Raw genomic sequence first — 21,054 nt, forward strand, 5'->3', positions numbered from 1 at the left:
GGTGATGATGCCACCAGCTGCACTGAAAACCCGCTCGGACAAGACGCTAGCGGCAGGGCAGGCAAGAACCTCCAAGGCGTACAGCGCCAGTTCGTGCCACATGTCCAGCTTTGAAACCCAGTAGTTGTAGGGAGCTGTGTGATCATTTAGGACGATGGTATGGTCAGCTACGTACTCCCTCACCATCTTTCTGTAAAGATCAGCCCTACTCTGCCGAGACTGGGGACAGGTGACAGTGTCTTGCTGGGGTGACATAAAGCTGGCAAAAGCCTTGTAAAGCGTACCCTTGCCAGTGCTGGACAAGCTGCCTGCTCGCCTACTCTCCCTCGCTACTTGTCCTGCAGAACTACGCACTCTGCCGCTAGCGCTGTCAGAAGGGAAATAGTGTTTCAGCTTGTGCACCAGGGCCTGCTGGTATTCATGCATTCTCACACTCCTTTCCTCTCCAGGGATGAGAGTGGAAAGATTTTGCTTGTACCGTGGGTCCAGGAGAGTGAATACCCAGTAATCGGTGCTGGAATAAATTCTTTGAACGCGAGGATCACGGGATAGGCAGCCTAGCATGAAATCTGCCATATGCGCCAGAGTACCAACGCGTAAGAATTCACTCCCCTCACTGGCCTGACTGTCCATTTCCTCCTCCTCCAACTCCTCCAACTCCTCTTCTTCTGCCCATACACGCTGAACAGTGAAGGACTCAACAATGGTCCCCTCTTGTGTCTCGCCAACATTCTCCTCCTCTTCCTCCTCCACCTCCACCTCCTCCGATATGCGCTGAGAAACAGACCTAAGGGTGCTTTGGCTATCAACAAGGGAATCTTCTTCCCCCGTCTCTTGTGACGAGCGCAAAGCTTCCGACTTCATGCTGATCAGAGAGTTTTTCAACAGGCCAAGCAGCGGGATGGTGAGGCTGATGATGGCGGCATCGCCACTGACCATCTGTGTTGACTCCTCAAAGTTACTCAGCACCTGACAGATATCAGACATCCACGTCCACTCCTCATTGTAGACTTGAGGAAGCTGACTGACCTGACTACCAGTTCTGGTGGAAGTTGACATCTGGCAGTCTACAATCGCTCTGCGCTGCTGGTAAACTCTGGATAACATGGTTAATGTTGAATTCCACCTCGTGGGCACGTCGCACAACAGTCGGTGAGCGGGCAGTTGGAGGCGGCGCTGCGCTGCCCTGAGAGTGGCAGCATCTGTGCTGGACTTCCTGAAATGCGCACAGATGCGGCGCACCTTCGTGAGCAAATCAGACAGATTGGGGTATGTCTTGAGGAAACGCTGAACTATCAGATTTAACACATGGGCCAGGCATGGCACATGTGTCAGTCTGCCGAGTTGCAGAGCCGCCACCAGGTTACGGCCGTTGTCACACACAACCATGCCTGGCTTCAGGTTCAGCGGTGCCAGCCACAGATCAGTCTGCGCCGTGATGCCCTGTAATAGCTTTTGGGCGGTGTGCCTTTTATCGCCTAGGCTCAGCAGTTTGAGCACCGCCTGCTGTCGCTTAGCGACGGCACTGCTGCTGTGCCTAGAGCTAGCGACTGATGGCGCCATGCCCACGGATGGTAGTTCGGAGGAGGAGGTGGAGGAGGGGTGGGAGGAGGAGGAGGCATAGTAGGCCTGAAAGACCTGGACCGAGGTAGGCCCCGCAATCCTCGGCGTCGGCAGTATATGACCAGCCGCAGGGTCAGACTCGGTCCCAGCCTCCACCAAGTTAACCCAATGTGCCATCAGCGATATATAGTGGCCCTGCCCGGGAACACTCGTCCACGTGTCTGTGGTCAGGTGGACCTTGTCAGAAACGGCGTTTGTCAGGGCACGGATGATGTTGTCTGACACGTGCTGGTGCAGGGCTGGGACGGCACATCGGGAAAAGTAGTGGCGGCTGGGGACCGAATACCGAGGGGCGGCCGCCGCCATGAGGTTGCGAAAGGCCTCGGTCTCTACTAGCCTATAGGGCAGCATCTCCAGGCTAAGCAATCTGGAGATGTGGACATTAAGGGCTTGGGCGTGCGGGTGGGTTGCACTATATTTCCGTTTCCGCTCCAGCGTCTGGGTTATGGAGAGCTGAACGCTGGGGGATGCTGTGGAGGATCGTGGAGGCGACGATGGGGTTTTTGTGCGAGGGTCCTGGGCAGGGGGCTGACTATCAGCTGAAACAGGGGAAGGAGCAGTGGTGTGCACGGCCGGAGGTGAACGGGCTTGGTGCCACTGAGTGGGGTGTTTAGCCTTCATATGCCTGCGCATACTGGTGGTAGTTAAGCTAGTAGTGGTGGAACCCCTGCTGATCCTGGTTTGGCAAAGGTTGCACACCACAGTCCGTCGGTCATCCGGTGTTTCCTTAAAGAACCTCCAGACTTCTGAAAATCTAGCCCTCGCCGCGGGAGCCCTCGCCACGGGAGCTTCACTACGTGACACATTTGGCGCTGATGCACCAGATCTGGCCCTGCCTCTCCGTCTGGCCCCACCACTGCCTCTTCCAACCTGTTCTGCTATAGGACTCGCCTCCGTCTCAGAAGCACTGTGTTCACCCGGCCTATCAACCCAGTTTGGGTCTGTCACCTCATCATCCTCCGATCCCTCAGTCTGCTCCCCCCTCGGACTTCCTGCCCTGACAAAAACTTCACCACTGTCTGACAACCGTGTCTCCTCATCGTCGGACACCTCTTTACACACTTCTTCCACTACGTCAGGAAGGTCATCATCACCCACAGACTGCGACTGGTGGAAAACCTGGGCATCGGAAAATTGCTCAGCAGCAACCGAACAAGTGGTTTGTGACTGTGGGAAGGGTCCAGAAAACAGTTCCTCAGAGTATGCCAGTTCAAATGCCAAATTTTCCTGGGAGGGGGCAGACTGGGGGGGAGGAGGCTGAGGTGCAGGAGTTGGAGGAGTGCCGATTTCGGTGACATGGGTGGACTGCGTGGAAGACTGACTGGTGGACAAATTGCTCGAAGCATTGTCGGCAATCCACGACATCACCTGTTCGCACTGTTCTGGCCTCAACAGTGCTCTACCACGAGTCCCAGTAACTTCAGACATGAACCTAGGGAGTGTAGCTCTGCGGCGTTCCCCTGCTCCCTCATCAGCAGGTGGTGTCTCACCCCGCCCAGGACCACGGCCTCTGACCCCTGCAGTAGTTGGACGCCCACGTCCCCGCCCTCGTCCTCTACCCCTAGCCCTCGGGTTAAACATTTTGAAAATGAAAGTTATAACTTTAATTTTTTTTTTACTTTTTTTTGTGTTTTTTTGTGTTTTTCAGTTTTTTTTTGTGTTTTTTAGTTTTTAAAACCAAACAATGCTATCCTATTGCTATGGCTATTTTCTAGCCAAGTATGAAAGCACACTGATGAGATGACGCTGAGTTATGAAAAAATAAACGTAAAATAAAAAGAAACTGCCAGACTGTGCCTAATTGAAATCCAACCCCTAATAAATTTTCCCACTTCGGTCTTTGCGATGGATATGTGCGTCACTAAGCGCTAAACACAGCGGTCGCAAGTCTCACTCCAAATTCCTGACAATTGGCTAGTATATGCACTGCAGCAAGGACAGCCACCAGCAGATCAACCAGAAATAAAATATATATAACGCTATTGTAGGCGTAAGTAAGCCGTTTGGATTCTCCTTTGGCTATTTTCTAGCCAAGTATGAAAGCACACTGATGAGATGACGCTGAGTTATGAAAAAATAAACGTAAAATAAAAAGAAACTGCCAGACTGTGCCTAATTGAAATCAAACCCCTAATAAATTTTCCCACTTCGGTCTTTGCGATGGATATGTGCGTCACTAAGCGCTAAACACAGCGGTCGCAAGTCTCACTCCAAATTCCTGACAATTGGCTAGTATATGCACTGCAGCAAGGACAGCCACCAGCAGATCAACCAGAAATAAAATATATATAACGCTATTGTAGGCATAAGTAAGCCGTTTGGATTCTCCTTTGGCTATTTTCTAGCCAAGTATGAAAGCACACTGATGAGATGACGCTGAGTTATGAAAAAATAAACGTAAAATAAAAAGAAACTGCCAGACTGTGCCTAATTAAAATCAAACCCCTAATAAATTTTCCCACTTTGGTGTTTGAGGTGGATATGTGTGTCACTAAGAGCTAAACACAATGGTAGCAAGTCCCCCTGCAAATTCCTCACAATATGGTACTAGCTGCCAGCAAGCCCAGCCACAAGCAAACAAAAAAAAAAAAGTATAACGTTATTGTAGCCCTAAGAAGGGCTGTTGGGTTCTTGTTGAATCACTCCTGCCTAACACTATTCTAATAGAACACCCTAACGCTTTCCCTGACCAGCAGCAGCTCTCTCCCTAGCAGCATCCAGACACAGAATGATCCGAGCAGCGCGGGCAGCAGCTAGTCTATCCCAGGGTCACCTGATCTGGCCAGCCAACCACTGCTATCGACGTGTAAGGGTACCACGTCATGCTGGGTGGAGTGCAGAGTCTCCTGGCTTGTGGTTGGCTCTGTTTCTGGCCGCCAAAAAGCAAAACGGCGGGAGCTGCCATTTTCTCGAGCGGGCAAAGTATTCGTCCGAGCAACGAGCAGTTTCGAGTACGCTAATGCTCGAACGAGCATCAAGCTCGGACGAGTATGTTCGCTCATCTCTAGTAGGGAGTAAAAAGGGAAACTTGAAATGGAAAAAGTCTATCGGCATTGAGGACTTAATAACAAGAACTTACACTGCTTAGGGGATTCCTGTAAAAATTATTGTGATGAATTTCAATATGACTGTAATTGGTTCTTCTTACTTGATCAAGATAAGAATTTCTCCAGTGGCCAAGTCTTTGTGAAACAAACTGCCATTTGTCATCTTCATCCATCCAGATGCCTCTTCAGCCAGGTAGATTCCATGCATGGATGCCAAGTGTTCTCTTCTACAATGTATCAAAGTATATGTGCTTTTGACAGGCACCTCATGCTGTGATTACTCATATCGTGATGGATTATGTGTTACACAGTTGTTGAACACTAAAGGGAAAACAAAATTGTGAGAGAACACACAAAAGTGATGTTGTGTTGTGTATAAATATTAAAATAAATGTATATGTAGAAAGAAATTCAAAGTGCTGTGTTATGTGAACTAAGCAATATCAATCAAATGTGTGGGTGACAGTGAAATAGACTCCAAATGCCTGTATGATGGTGAATGGATACAGAAAAATATATGAATGATAAAAGAGAAATAAAGTAAATTCCTGTGTTGCAGTGTGTAACAATGCTAACTCTAATGCTTGTTCAAGAAATGTGCAGTTACTGAAATTAAGTTTTTATCTGTGGTCAAATTACATCCTAACACTGTGCAGTTGTATCTTAAGTAGAGGGATGGAGTCCAGCACATACCACGCTGAGTGTTGGAGAACACTGATCCTTGCCCCAGATGAGTGATATCCAAGTAGAACAAATAAATGATCCAGCTCGAATCCAAGTTGATCACAGCATAAAATGACTTCTTTATTTAGTCCATTTTAAAAGACATGGGAAGACATCAAAAATTGTATCTTAACCCCTTCCCGCTGAGGCCTTTGTTCGTCTTCATTTTTCACTCCCCACCTTCAAAAAGCCATAACTTTTTTACTTTTCCATGTAAAGCACTGTGTATAGGCTTGTTTTCTGCATAAAAAATACACTTCGTAGGAACAGTATTTAATATTCCATGCTGTGTACTGGAAAGCAGGAAAAAATTTCCAAATGCAGTGAAAATGGTGAAAAAAGGTATTTCCGCAGTATTCTTGTGGACTTGGATTTTTCGGCTTTAACTGTGCACCCCAAATAACATGTCTACTTTATTCTTTTGGTCAGTGCAATCACTGGGATACCAAATTTGTTTAGGTTTCATAATGTTTTCATACATTAGGAAGACCCGTTTTGTCCAATAGGACTATTCAGAGGGCTTTAATATAAGACAAATAAGGAATAAAATTGAAGAATAGTACAAAGAAATTAAACCTATGTCCCCCCTGAAAGTCAGGATATTCCATCCCTTGATTATGCTATTTGAAGCACTCACCATTCCAAAGGACTCCTTTGCTAAGTTAACTGGCCAAAGGGCTGTCAGCTCTAGTATGAACCATACAGCTCGATGTCCTGCTCAGTGGAGAAAGGGTGTGAGGCTGAGATGCTGGCGCCTGCGCACTAACTTGTATACGGAGCTTTAAGTAGATGGGCAAACCTCCCATGACGCCAAATTACATCTTGCCCTGTTCTTATTGCTGGCATGTAAGTCAGATCACTGTGTTAGGGTGCATGTCTTGTGTGTCATCAATGGGGAGGTGACTGATACTGAAAATGGGACCTTAGGGACCAAAGCGCTTAACACAGTGGGACGCAGTGGCCACATGGTGGGGCATTATCTGAAGTATTTAATCCACCAGATATGTGTGGGGCATTATCTGAAGTATTTAATCCACCAGATATGTGTTCTAGAAAACATGTTAGTGTTTGGTAAATAGGTTTGAGACAAAAATAGATAAAAATAGATATGTTTAAGGGGAAGTGATAACATGATGATAAAAGCCTGTCAGGAAGTATTACAGAGATGATACAAAGAAATGCCAAATAGAAATAGGAAGAGTAAATCAGAAAAAAGTACAATTGTAGCTATGCTTTTCTTTCTGACCCTTAGGTGTTTTAATCCATTTTAATTCTCTCTGTTAAATAAGGCAATTCCAATTTCCTCCATGTACCGGAGGGTGTACCAAGAATTTAAAAGTAGATTTATCCCCTTCATGTTGTGCATGGACATGTCTGGAAATTGGGTTCACCTGTTCTGCACCAAAATTCACGGAAACGTTTTCCCAATATGCTCACAGATTTACCATTAATGTTACCCTGTATGGTGTATGTTTTTCTTATATTGTAAAGATCGTCCTCGTCTGAACATGATCAGTGGAGTATCACCGATTATGTCTTATGCCAGATCATCATCAATTTGTAGAATCGGACAGTATTTTTGAGGACCTTTTCTTACCAAATGAGCCCCAATACCATAAGTGGCTATTTTCCTCATAGGTTGGCTAGTCCTATTGTCTACATTCTTGGGTCTAGAAAGCTCTGTTCTATTTCATGCGCTTGCAGCTTTCTATGCCTCTTTTATCAAGGTCTGATGCTCCGAATGATGTCTGGGTGGAGCAATTGCAATTGCTCTCCAATGCTTCTCCCTACTGTATCATCAACATTTCAGACAGATTCCCAAGATTTAAAAAAAAAAAATCTTTTACTTTTAAGATATTTGTTATTGCTAGAAGATTGAAAAGGGTAATGGAAGGATCATACTTTGGAAGTGTTTCATTACATCAGGTATTCTTCTACAGATTTGTGAGATTACATTAACAACACAACAATTATTTGGAGATATCCCATTTAGTAGCAACATTTTCATCTTTACACACAGGATCTGTAATGAAAAACATGCATCTTGATTGGTACAACTTATCGTAACAGATTGTTTGTTTAACAGCTTGGATGGGAGCCGCCACATCTGTTCTTCTAGACAAATAAAATATCAATTTATTATCAACCAAGCATTTATCATCACTGTGGATGAAATAATCAGTTCATGAAAAGCTAAATTCACAGGGCTATTATATTACATTATATTTCTTTAATTTATTCCTTTATAACTGTCATGTTAGCATCCAAAATTGAAATTACATGACCGACAACACCTAAGTATGTATAACATCAACAAAGTTATGCTATTATGATTCTTATTGAAAAAAAAATATGTGCTACAATACTTATTTCTATTTATTACACTCACAGATAAAAGGGAAACCTGTCACCACATTTTCACATATACAACTAGTGGCAGGTTTCATAGAGCCCTATTAACTAACTGACGCCTTTTTTTTAGCTAAAAATTCTTTATTTCAGATCCCCATAAATCATCTTTGTAAACTTATCTTGCATACAGCCAATTCTATGGGTCGTCAAGGTGATATGGCCGTCCCGGGCTGACACCTCAGGTCCTTTAGCCTCCTAATGTTAGCAAACTGTACCCCAGGCAAATATCTGATTACAAGAAATTACTTCATATCTGCATAGAGGCATGGAAAGGAGTAGAAGTCCATGCATGCATGCTGTGACTTCATGTGATTAGATATATGCATGGAGTACAGTTTTTGGATGTTAGGAGACAGAAGGTCCCCCTGGTTACATGACATTATTGCTGAATGCTTAGAAGAAGCTGCTGGATTTAACTAAAGGAGGCCACTTCCCCTTGACACCTTAGATATGGCTGTATGCAAGGCAAGTTTATAAAGATCATTTATGGGTACCTGAGATTAAGCAATTGTTTACCTAAAAGAAGGGCGTGAGTTAGTTAATAAGGCTCTATGGGAACCTGCCATCAGCTATATTTGTGAAAATGTGGTGACCATGACCCTTTAAAAAGTCTACTGGGGTCTTTACCAGCTTTGCACATCATGAGGCTGCCTTTAATTCCTTGCAAAATAGCTCTGGCTTGGTCAAAATTGTTTAGAGAACATTTTTGAAAAGTAATGTTAAAGTTAATGGGAATTCAGTCTTTGACTGGACCATTTAAACCAAGACTATGCATTGATTTAGTCCTGGTGGAAGGTGAATCTGTGCCCCATTCTCAAGTCTTTTGCAGCATATGTATGTAGAGAAGAGAGTACCGTGTTAGCCAGGGGAAAAAAATGCAGCCTATACAAGGTTTTCCAGGATTGCTTTTATTTAACTACATCTAACTACCTATAAACTTTGATGACCTCCCCAAACCCTGCTGATGCAAAGCATGCCATAGAATGATGTTTTTGCCCACATGCTGGGATGTTGTGCTCAGAGTAATGAGCAGTTTCAACTTTCCTCCACACATAGCATTTGGCATTTGGGCAAAAAAATTTGGTCTTATCTGGCCAGAGCACCTTCTTCCATTTTTTTCCTTTTTTCCCCATGTAAACCACTTTGCAGTTAACAAATGGTCCCTCTTATGTTTTTTTTTCAGGAATAGCTTTTTTCTTGTCCTTCTTCCAGATTTGAAAAATATAGGGCCATTAATTGTTGAGGTGACTAACTCTCCCATCAGGGTTGTGGATCTCTGAGTGACCCTGGGCCTTTTTGGTTGCTTATATTAATTATTTTTATTTTTGTATCGCAGCCATATACTTTGCCACTAATGTTATCTCTTAAATATATGTGCCTTAGTTTTCATGATGCTGTTCTCTAACATTCTCTAACAAACCTCTGAGGTCCTCACAAAACAGCTGTGGGAAAAGTGAAAACAGATTGCGTAGATACTTTTTGTTGCTCTTTGACATAAAACACATTTAGGTTTGCAGCTATTCATAAGATAAAGTGCAAGGAAAAAATTACTTTTGCAAAATACTTAAGTATGTGGACAACCCATGAGACAGGAGAAAATGCCCTCGGGAATTTTGTCTATTGAGATTGGAACCACATGATCTGTATCTAAACTGACCAATAACAGCTATCATTGTCCAGCTTTCTGATACATGTTGACTACTGTTTTTGAGGCAGCTTCAGACTGGTGACAAAAGGTTGTGAAACCCCCGAAATCATAGGTTTGCCCATCCTGATGATACTAGTCTCCTGCTACTAAAAACAAGAGCGAGGAAGTCTTAAGCTGTAGCCTTGCATAACCATAGAAAAAAAAAAGCTTTTGGCTAAGATTATTAGATTTCAATTATCTTTTGTAACCCAGACCATTTTAGGTACAGATGGAGCCCGGTAAAGTACAGGATCCTCCCAACAATTCAAATGGCTTCAAAGCAACCCACCAATAGTGTAAAGCGTCCATCTTGTTAGCAAACACTACACCACTATATTATAAACAGTATCATTTGCTTACCTAAAGAAACTTGTGAAAAACAGTAAAAACTGACCCCAGATAACAATGTGTTATAGTTGAACACATCTGTACGATCCAAAATCTATTTTTATATTTAACCCCTTAACGACCTGGTCCTTTTTGATTTTTCCTTTCTATTTTTCACTCCCCACATATTACTTTTTATTTTTACATGTAATGGCTTGTTTTCTGCAGAACAAATTGCACTTCATAGTGATGCTATTTAGTATTCCATGCCATGTACTGTGAAGCGGGAAAAAAAATGCCAAATGCAGTGTAAATGGTAAAAAAACACATTTGCTCCATTATCTTGTGGGCTTGGATTTTACGGCTTTCACTGTACACCCCAAAAGATAGGTCTACTTGATTTGGTGGGTCAGTACAATAACGGGAATACCAAATTTGTATAGGTTTTATAATGTTTTCATACATTTACAAAACTTAAAACCTCCTGTACAAAAATTTTATTTTTTGATTGTTATATTCTGGCACTAATAACTTTTTCATAATTCAGTGTACAGAGCTGTGAGTGCTGTCATTTTGTGTAAATTTTGATGAAGTTTTCAATGCTACCATTTTTATGACCTTTTCATCACTTTTTATAGAATTTTTTTATATTTTTCAAAAGGGCAAAAATCAGTTCTATTAAAAGGGGGGTGATTTTAATTTTTAGGTTGTTTTACTATAATTTTAATTAAACTTTTATTTATTTTTACATTCACTATTTTTCAGACCCCTTAGCTTATTTGATCGATCCTACCATATACTGCCATACTACAGTATAGCAGTACATTGGTATTTTCCACCTCATGTATTTAAATGTGCAAATTGCACATTGTAATGAATTAAAACGAGACAGCCTCGGTCATCTTTTTGAAGCTGCCAGCAACTTTGCCAGCACTGATTGCGGGTGTTACTGGTAAGTCTTTGCTGCAATGTGCCCGTGAGCCCTCTCCATGTACCCGCACCCGACGCGCACCGTACTATTACGGCTTGCATCTGGAAGGGGTTAAAAGGAATGTTGACTTTCAGAAAATAATTGATATTTTTTGCTTTATGAAAAGTAATGCAATTTTCCTATATAATTCTATCTCAATTTGTCATTCTAGATCTCTGCTTGCTATTATTCAACAGCTTCATTGTTTACTTCCTGTGGATAAAACCTGTGTATTGTCATGTGATTTCACACAGGCGCACGGTATACCACAGAGAGAAATCAGAGCTGTGGGTTACAACATTTTGTGGACAACCCCTTTGACATACATTTTCCCTTGTTGAGCTGACATGTGTACACTAAATACTGTATTGAGTGAAAATCCTTGGTATTAGGATTCAAAATATAAACAATTTTTTTTTTCTCCTCTTTACAATTATTTTACAGGACAACACAAAAATTGATCATTAAAACTTGAGATAGTAATAATTATTATTTAGCTCCAAAACTAATAGCCTTGAAATGAGAGTGTGGTATTTATAAAATGTGGAACACTTCTAATGACTAGTTAGATAATTATAATTTTGCTAATGTATTAGTGACCTATACATTGCTCTGAAGATGTGAATAATGCCAATAGCAGAAACTCTCTCATTTGTTTAATGACTTACTGTTGTATTACCGAACTACACAACTATAAAAATGGTTTTCAATAAAACCGCTAAGGCAAAACAAAGGTCATTAGCATTTTTACACTAAGACTTTAGACAGCACAAAAAAATCCAAGAGCAATTAATTAGTGATTCTTTTCCCAGGAGATAGGAAGCGCTGTGCTGTACTGGATCCCTATTAATGCTGAGACAGTTTGCACAAATTCTACATTCATTTATTATGAGGATAAGATGGAGCTAAGAAAAATGCTGTGTCATTTTGAAGCAAAAAAAAATCTAAATATAATGAGGACAAACAAAATTTAAACACAAAAATGTTACAAAAGACATCATTAAACCTTTGAAGACCAAGTTACAATATTTCATCAGTGAGGAGAAAAAAACAGACGAGAGCCGCCAATCCAATAATTAGGCCCCTTCCACACTAGCGTTTTTCCATACATCTGCAATGTGTTCTTCACACACATATATATTGTTCTTCACATGCTATTTTGTTCGCACCGCTCCGCGCGTATCTCCCGACAAGTAAGCAGATGTGCCGAACATCTGCAATCTATTCTTCACTGTGTTTTTCACTGTCTTTCACTTGAATGATCCTGTGTTCACTGTGTTCACTGTTTTTATTCTATTCTTCACTGTTCTTCACATCTGCTAACTTGTCGAGAGATAATATACGCGCGGAACAGTGAAGAATAGATTGCAGATGTTTGCATACATCTGCTAACTTATCAGAAGACATTCTTTTTTAATTAAATAACACATTTTATTCCCGAACTATGGTCCCTTTGAAAAATGCTCCCATTGACTTAAAAAACGTGCGTGAAAAACACACCGAAAATGCAATAAAAACGCGAACAACACGCGTGTGAAAAATGCAAAAACGCTAATGACTCCAAGGAAAAATGGAACAAAATCGCAGCCAAAAACGTCAGTTTTTCACGCATTGCATGCTGACGTGAAATGTAACGTTAGTGTGGAAGGGGCCTTAGATTTAGGATTTTTATTGGAAAAAACAAGGGGTAGTGTAAAAGCCAAAGGTAATGGGTCTCGAGGAAGGACCTCCCTCTTCTTTAGACCCAGACAGCTGAGAGTTAAGGGACCAGCGTGTCCCGACAAGTATTTTACCTATTGGATTGGTGCCTCTCGTCCGTTTTTTTCTCCTCACTGATGATCGACTACACTGGACATTCCGTGCTCCAGAATCTAGGACGCATCCATTACTACAGGCTTTTAATTAAGCCTACCTCAGGTAACCTCCTTATTTCAGGAGACAGGTACTAGTGGGCCATCTTATTTACTATGTGATTACTACTCTATGGATCTCTTCTTTCTTTTTTTTTGTAAAGTTACAATATTTGGCACTTCTGTACTGCTCTTTTTTTAACCCCCTGTGCTCATTTTTTTCACCCCCACCGTCAAAAATCTTTAACTTTTTCATGTGTACAGAGCTGTGTGAGGACTTATTTTCTACATCACAAATTGTACTTCTCAATGAAGTTGAAAAAACGCATTTGTGTCTTTTCATGTCATTTCTTCGTGGAAGCCCTCCCCCCAACCTCTGCGGGAATGGTGAGGGTCCAGAGGCCCCTCATAAAAGGGGGGGTACAGTAACATCCATGTCTATGTCGCACTGTCCGTAGTTGGCGGAATAGAGGTGTTTATTTGTGTGTGAACTGTGGCTTACTACTTGTGTTTGGATTTACTGAGCCACACCCTGCTTCTTGCATTTCTGTCCTGCCCAGCAAGGGTTACGAGCCTGATGGACAGTTCCCCCAGTGTGCTACTGGAGGCGTGTCCAGGATGGGCCTCATATACCTGCCCATTCCCATCTTACCTTGCTGGTTATTTTGAGTCTTGTCTTCCCTGTGTTTCTAGTTCAGTTTTACCTGGCTCCGTTTGTCTGTCTGTATCTGTACCTGATCTGTATATTACCTGCTTGATCTTGATCTTGACTTGACCTGTATATAACCCGTTTGATCTTGACCTGACCTGTGTATATCCCGCCTGTACCTGTATCTGGATCTGACCTGTGATTATGTGCCTTAAGACATGTCTATATCTGTTGTTTTGTCCCTGTCTCAGTCCTGTGTTTGTATTCTGTGCACCAGTGTGAACACTGGTCTATTCCTGTATTTCGGTTACCTGTTCAGTCCTGTGTTGGTTTCTGTGCGCCAGTGTGAACACTGGTCTATACCTGTCTGCTCCACGAGCCAGCAGCTGCCAGACGAAGTAAGTTTCCCTGTCATGTTTTAGGGTCACTCAGGGACCGTCAGTTAGGTTCCTGATAGTGGGTTCAGGGCGGTTTATCTGGTTTAGTCAGGGCCTTTGCCGACAGGGACGTTGCAGGGTGAGTTCACCACCACTTACCTAGTCTGACAGCTAGCACCAAGCCTGGTTGTGTTTGCGCAGTTTGCTGGACAGGTACTGACACTCCATTTCTGATCTTGGGAAAGCTGGGTGTGTCTTTGAATTTGTTTTGCCTGCAGCTGCGCTTTCAGTGATGGACTGCTGGAGGTTGTGTCCATTACTGCCTTATATTCTGCCCAGCCCCTTCATTGGTTGCTGGTTATTTCAGTCTCCTGTGCTCCCTAATGCTCTTGCAATTGTGGTCCTTGCCATTCCATGTGTTGACTTCTGATTTGCCTACTGACCATTATATTTGCTATACGATTCTGTACTTTTGCCGCCATCTTAGTTTTGACCTGGTTTGTTTGACTCCGCTTGTCTGTCTGTATCTGTTGTTTGTCCCTCAGTATCATTTATCTCCTAGTGTGACCCCACTTTCCTGTCTCAGTCTTGTGTCGGTTTCTGTGTACCAGTGTGAACACTAAGCTATATCTGTATTCCGGTTACCTGTCCGCTCCACCACCCAGCAGCTGTCAGATGAAGTGGGTTTCCTGTAGGGTAACTCAGGAACCCTTAGTTCCAGGTTCCAGATAGCTGGTTTGACCCTGTCAGGGTGGTTTATCTGGGCCCTAGCCCGCAGGGACGTTTCAGGGTGAGTTCGCCACTACATACCTAGTCTGACAGCTAGTGCCAAGCCTGGTTGTGGTTTCGTGATTGCTGGACAGGTACTGAAAGTACATTGTACTTTTTGCCATCTTGTGACGCCAATAACTTTTTCATACTTTATACTTGGGTGTATGGAGCTGTGTGAGAAGTCCTTTTTTTTTTAGATAAGCTGGCGTTTCCATTGATACCATTTTGTGGACTGTGTGACTGTTTGATCCCTTTATATAAAATTTTTTATGCGATGTAAAATGGGATAAAAGTGCTGCTTTGGACATTTGTCCAAATGTTCAATTATGGGGCTCACCGCTGGGATGAACAGTTTTTATATTTTGATAGATCAGATAATGGGACACCGAGATACCTAATATGTTTGTTCTTTATAATGTTTACTTATTTTTTTATATCAGTTCTAGGGTAAAAGGGGGTGACTTGAATTTTTTTTTTTTTAGTATTTTAGCTTTCTTTAGACCCTCTAGGGGGCTTTAACGCTAGACAATCTGATCATTCCTACAAATACTGCAATACTACTGTATATCCAACAGTTGGATTTTACTTGTTGAAATAAAAACATCATCGTCTTTGTAGACTTTTCTCGTGCTAGATCTTCCCTGTTCTCCTGCATAATTTCACACTTGTCCGGTGTTGTGTCCGTTGCGCGTTGAAATGCCCTGATTTTGTTAAAATGGATCTCTCTATTTTTTTACATCTTAGGAAGTTAAACAATTTATGGGAACAGAGATAATACAAAGCAAGTACAAAGCAACAATAAAATTTTAGGGTACAATTGGCACTTCTAATAAAGACAATAGCATCTTTAAAAATTTCTAGAAAATAGAAACATTTCTAAATACAACATGTTTGACAAGAATAAAAGCTTTATCCAACTATATTAATGGAAAAATGTAGAAAGTTATAGAATGAAATTACAAGATTTTCTAAAAAATAATAATACCAGTCACTTTGTAGTTACATACACATGACTCGATAAAGAAGTAAGCCATTACACGTATATTAATAGTACTTTCAGATACAGTTCCTTGTAATTTTAGTTAGATTCTTATAGATATTTATCTATAAATTTGATAAGATATGATATTCTATCATAGCCACCAATAAATGTTTTCAACATGCTGTATATACTGTAGTATAAGCTGAGTTTTTCAACACAAAAAAATGTGTTAAAAAACCTCACCTAGGATTATACTCTAGTCAATAAAAAAACCAAACCGTGTACTCACCTTCCAACGCCCTCCCGGCAGGTCCTCTTCTACACAGCGATGCTCTGGCATTGGATACTTAAAACACAAAGGGGAACAAACCATACAAAAATTGCTCCAAATGGGCACATGAAAAACTAATGTAATGAATCAAAAAAACCATGTGCTATACCAAAATATAATCTTTATTAATACATAGAAAAAACACACCAAAAAGGAAAAATAAAAACATTTAAAAAGGATCAAAATCCTCTGTACATAGCCAAAGGGAGGGTAGGGTATATGATAAGTACCCATGAAGACATGCCTCCCTATGCAGCCCCCAAACCTTTAAACCTTTAAACCTGTCCAGCTAATACAATACAACAAGTGGCAAGCCAAAAAAATATCCCAGAAGTACCAATAGAATGTACTATCCTACAAAAGCAGGAAAATCAGTATGACAAAGATTTTTTGAAGCAATATGAAATAATTACCAATGAACGCTGAGCTGGCAGGAGAAAAGGGGGAGAAGGGGGCTGGAAGAGGCCCCACGCGTATCGCCACACACAGTGGCTTCCTGCTTTTGTAGGATAGTACATTCTATTGGTACTTCTGGGATATTTTTTTGGCTTGCCACTTGTTGTATTGTATTAGCTGGACAGGTTTAAAGGTTTGGGGGCTGCATAGGGAGGCATGTCTTCATGGGTACTTATCATATACCCTACCCTCCCTTTGGCTATGTATAGAGGATTTTGATCCTTTTTAAATGTTTTTATTTTAACTTTTTGGTGTGTTTTTTCTATGTATTAATAAAGATTATATTTTGGTATAGCACATGGTTTTTTTGATTCCTGGCATTGGATACTTGTCTCTGTGCTTTCCACCACAGGGAATGTGAAGTCAGTCGCTATATACTAGGGGGCTGTCAGGCTATATGTATATATTCAAGGGGCTGGCACGCCATACACTACAGGGGGCTGGCAGGCTATGCACTACAGGGGGCTCGCTGGCAAAATACTGGGGAGGCTGTGACCAATGCATTTCCCACCCTTGGCTAATACTCAAGTCAATAGGTTTTTCCATTTTTTTTGTGTTAAAATTAGAGGTCTCGGCTTATACTCGAGTATATACTGTATCACTACTGGATGTATTTACATGTAAACAGTTACTCGGTTTCTGACAAACAGTTCTGGAGGTTATTTCAGATTGAAAAAAGTGATATAATCAAATTTTCTAACCTTGCATGTCTTCACAGATTCCCACATTGTCACTAAAATAAAACATCAGGTTGAAGAGGATAAGTATTTAAAATATAGCATAAAAATAAGTCACAAAACAGTACATTGTCTGTGCTTCCTCCAATCCTTCGAAATGGCTCCCAAAGCGCTACATTTATCTCAGCTTGCTTTTATGGGATACATTGGCAGACTTGCTGCTTCTGACTAGTACAGTAAAAAAAATAAGAACTCCTGGTCAGAACAGTCATATAAACAAGACAGTGGAATTTCAGTTATGTGAATTTTATATATTTTCAGCGGTTTAGCAGCATTTTAGGGTCAGTGAAAAATTCTATCGCTGAAATATTACATTAAGCTCTCGAGTTCCTTAGATTTTGCGGCAAGGAAAATCAATGTTCATTTATTATTCAGAATGTTCAGAGTAGTAAATACAAACAAGGTTATATAAAATTAATTAAATCAGTTATATAAGGCGAACAAGATCCTACAACAGCAAGAATTAGATAATGGCTCCGAAGATTGTTTCTTACTCAAAGTGCTTTAGGTGTTTAATGATGTGTATACATTATTAAATTCATAAAAATGTAATATACTGTATGCTGGTAAAGAGACAGTTCTATGTGCAGTATTTACAAAAAAAGAGTAAAAAAAAATCAGCAGTGTGACAAAATTTAAAAATAGAGCAAATTAGTCCAAAATACAAGTTGCCGTATTATAGACTCAATGGTTTAAAATTCTTCAAGGTCGATTTATTGAAAAATCATGTAATAAAAACTGAAACATTATGTACTAGTCATGTAGTATTCAGATAGAACACTGAGGCTTTGACTGACCCCAAAGAGTACATGTGAAGACCCCAGTGGGCTCCAGGGTCAGCCCCAACATTATTTGTTAATGGTTAAGGTGAACTACACTCACTTTATTTTAAATGGATCCTAGTCATATTAATATTTCTAGATTATGCAATGAACTCCCCAATTCATGCTTATACTATATAATGCAGAGGGATTGGAAGACATCTGGATACAGTGTCTAGTCAACCAGTATCATTGTACCCTACCTTCTCAATCACACTGTCAAGGCCCTAATAATCATCTTACTGCTGTTAAAGGCCCTCTCCTTTGTAGGAGAAAACTTAAAAGGCTTAAAGAGAACCTGCCAGTTAAATTAACCCACCCAAAGTGAATACTTTAAAAACTATGATTAATAACTATTGCCCTTATCGCTAATTGGCTCTTTTCCATGGCTGAAATGTTAAAAAAACAGTTTGTAAACTTATATGAATTTCACTTTATGTGACAGGTCTGTGTGGAACATTAAGAGAGAGCTCTGTCACATCAATTGCAACTTTTTTGTCAAGTGACCAAAGTGATGTAAACTAAGATCCTATTACCAGTTACATTTGCAATTTCTACCCTATGTATGTATCTGATCACATAAAATAACAGCATGTCCCCATGGTGGCATGGGGGAGAGTAGAAGTCTGTGGCGGCATTTTGTGATACTGTACATGGGGTAGACGTTGCAAATGTAACTGGGTAAGGGACCTTAGTTGACATCACCCAGGTCACATGACATGCTGAGAAAAAGGCATGGGACATGGAAAGGAGTAGATGGGAAGGGCCAACTGAGTAGAACACTCCTCCCCTGATGCCAGTTAATATAACATAAAGTTGATTTATGGGGACATAAGGTAAACAATTTTTAGCTAATACAAGGGTGTAATTTATAGGGCTTTATGGGAACCTGTTCCCATTAAGTCCAAGGCAAGATCCAATGTGATGTAATTGAGTTTTATTAACCCCTTAACGTTCTGCGCCGTAGCTCTACGGTGCAGAGGTATAAGGGGTTATGAAGAGGGCTCACGGGCTGAGTCCTCTTCATACAGAGCTGGGGGTTTTTGCATTTTGCACAAAACCCCCACCACTAATAACCGCGGTCGGTGCTTGCACTGATCGCGGCTATTAACCCTCTCAACGCGGCCGGCAAAGTCGCCGGCGGTGTTTAAAAGACGGTTACCATGGTAGCCTCGGGTCTTCTTTTGACACGAGGCTACATGGCTTATGCAGGTTCGTTACAATGAACCAGTGGCTCATTGTAATGTATGGCCTGCAAAAATGCCATATATTGCAATACTGTAGTATTGCAGTATATGGTAGGAGCGATATGACCATCTAGGGTTAATGTACCCTAGATGGTCTAAAAAATAGTGAAGAAAAAAAAAGTTTAAAGTTCAAAACACCCCCCTTTCCCTAGAACGGATATAAAACATAATAAACAGTAAAAATCACAAACCTATTAGGTATCGCCGCGTCCCAAAATGCCCGATCTATCAAAATATAAAAACGGTTACGGCCGGCGGTGACCTCCGAGGCGGGAAATGGCGCCCAAATGTCTGAAATGCGACTTTTACTCCTTTTTACATAACAAAAAATGAAATAAAAAATGATCAAAATGTTGCACAGACCTCAAAATGGTAGCAATGAAAATGTCGCCTCATTTTGCAAAAAATGACACCTCACACATCTCCGTGCGCCAAAGTATGAAAAAGTTATTAGCGTCAGAAGATGGCAAAAATTTTTTTTGCTTTTTTGTACACATTCGTTTAATTTTTGAAAATGTATTAAAACGCAATAAAACCTATATAAATTTGGTATCACCGCGATCGCACCGAACCAAAGAATAAAGTAGGCATGTTATTTGGAGCGAAGAGTGAAAGTTGTAAAAACTGAGCCCACAAGAACGTGATGCACGTGACTTTTTTTTCAATTTTTCCACATTTTTCCACCTTTGCTAATAAGATTAGGTATGTAACACATACCTGTAGTGAGTGGTTAGTTTTGAACATTGCCACTGAGGATAATACATACACCTCCTAATGCTGTATGTTTATTCCCTGATAAGTCTGTACCTTCAACTGGCAAGATGCGAAGGATGTTTGAGAGCTAGATGTATATATTGAAGAAATGGAGGTCAGGTATGTTTCTCTACATAGGGGATGAGAAGACCCTTTCTACAGAGCACAGCTCAAACATCAGACCTCTGAGGTGCTGTTTACTTAAGCTACAAGTTCTGCAACCGAATAGTAGGACCAGCAAGCAAACATTACTGCATAAACACAACGAGAGCATTGTGTGCACAGACTATAGTACATAAAGTAAGGAGTAAAGATCTTCCAAGGAACACATACATGTGCAGTAAACCAGGAGTGCACTAGTGGTGGCTGACTCCGCATGAAGAACTTCATAACCGCACACTTCAGAACAAATACTGTACCATGACACCTCCAATTTAAAAAAGTTTATTTGGAGGTGCCATGGTATTTGTTCCGAAGTATGCAGGATATCAACTTCTATGGGAAATAATAACTTTTTATTCCAAAATATGTTTCCAATAAAAACAAAACTGCAGAATTATTTACGACCACAATAAAAACTTTTAAAGAAGGTAGATGACATAATTTAAGATTGTTACCCTGTGACCTAACAACAAGCAAGTTTTAATAAATACTTGGTTAAAGTATTTTGTACTGATTTCTGCTAGGTTGGACATACAAAAATCTAAGGTCTCAAAATTAACATAATAGAGAAGTGGTTTACAAACAGTTAAAATTAATTGAAACAGAAGTGATAAAGAAGGTAGACTACAAAGTTTTAAAATTTGATTCTCATTCAACTCTTTACTCCCAAAAAATGTTTTCACGCTCCTTAAAAAGCCCTATTTTTAAAATCTGACGTGTGTCACTTTATTTGTTGATAACTTTTAAAACACATTAACACGCTGTTGAGGGGTGAATAGTGAACTGTTTGTCTGCCTGTATGTTTGTACCTTTTCTTTTTCTCCTCCTGCTGGCCAGCAAACCTTTGTCTCTGTCCACTATTGTTTCAACAGACAAACCAGTTCAGCAGTCACCACTCAGCATTACCTGATCTTACCCGTGTGTGCAAAGCCTGAGCAGAGGGTGAGCTGGGGTTATATAGCTGCACCTGATTACTGCCAGGTGATGCAGAGCTGAAGACATGTGGCTTGTGTTTGTATTTCTTACTTTGGTTACTTTGTGTATATTGTAAACTTCCCTTAATTTTTATATTGTGTATTATACTGTATTGTGGTGTTATATATATATTATTTCAGTAAGAAATGTATCC

At 41.0% G+C, this 21,054-nt stretch overlaps 1 long non-coding RNA gene across 1 annotated transcript; it reads right to left on the bottom strand.

Annotated features, from left to right (window-relative positions):
* Positions 1-7,097: 7,097 nt before the first annotated feature.
* Positions 7,098-20,812, bottom strand: LOC140116718 (uncharacterized). The gene is made up of 3 exons (XR_011852935.1): positions 20,735-20,812; positions 16,907-16,938; positions 7,098-7,416 (listed from the first exon to the last, which is right to left on the bottom strand). It is a non-coding gene; the product is annotated as an uncharacterized lncRNA (long non-coding RNA).
* Between the last annotated feature and the right edge of the window lie 242 nt (positions 20,813-21,054).

This window comes from Engystomops pustulosus, chromosome 2 (genome assembly GCF_040894005.1).
Source record: "Engystomops pustulosus chromosome 2, aEngPut4.maternal, whole genome shotgun sequence".
NCBI lineage: Eukaryota > Metazoa > Chordata > Amphibia > Anura > Leptodactylidae > Engystomops > Engystomops pustulosus.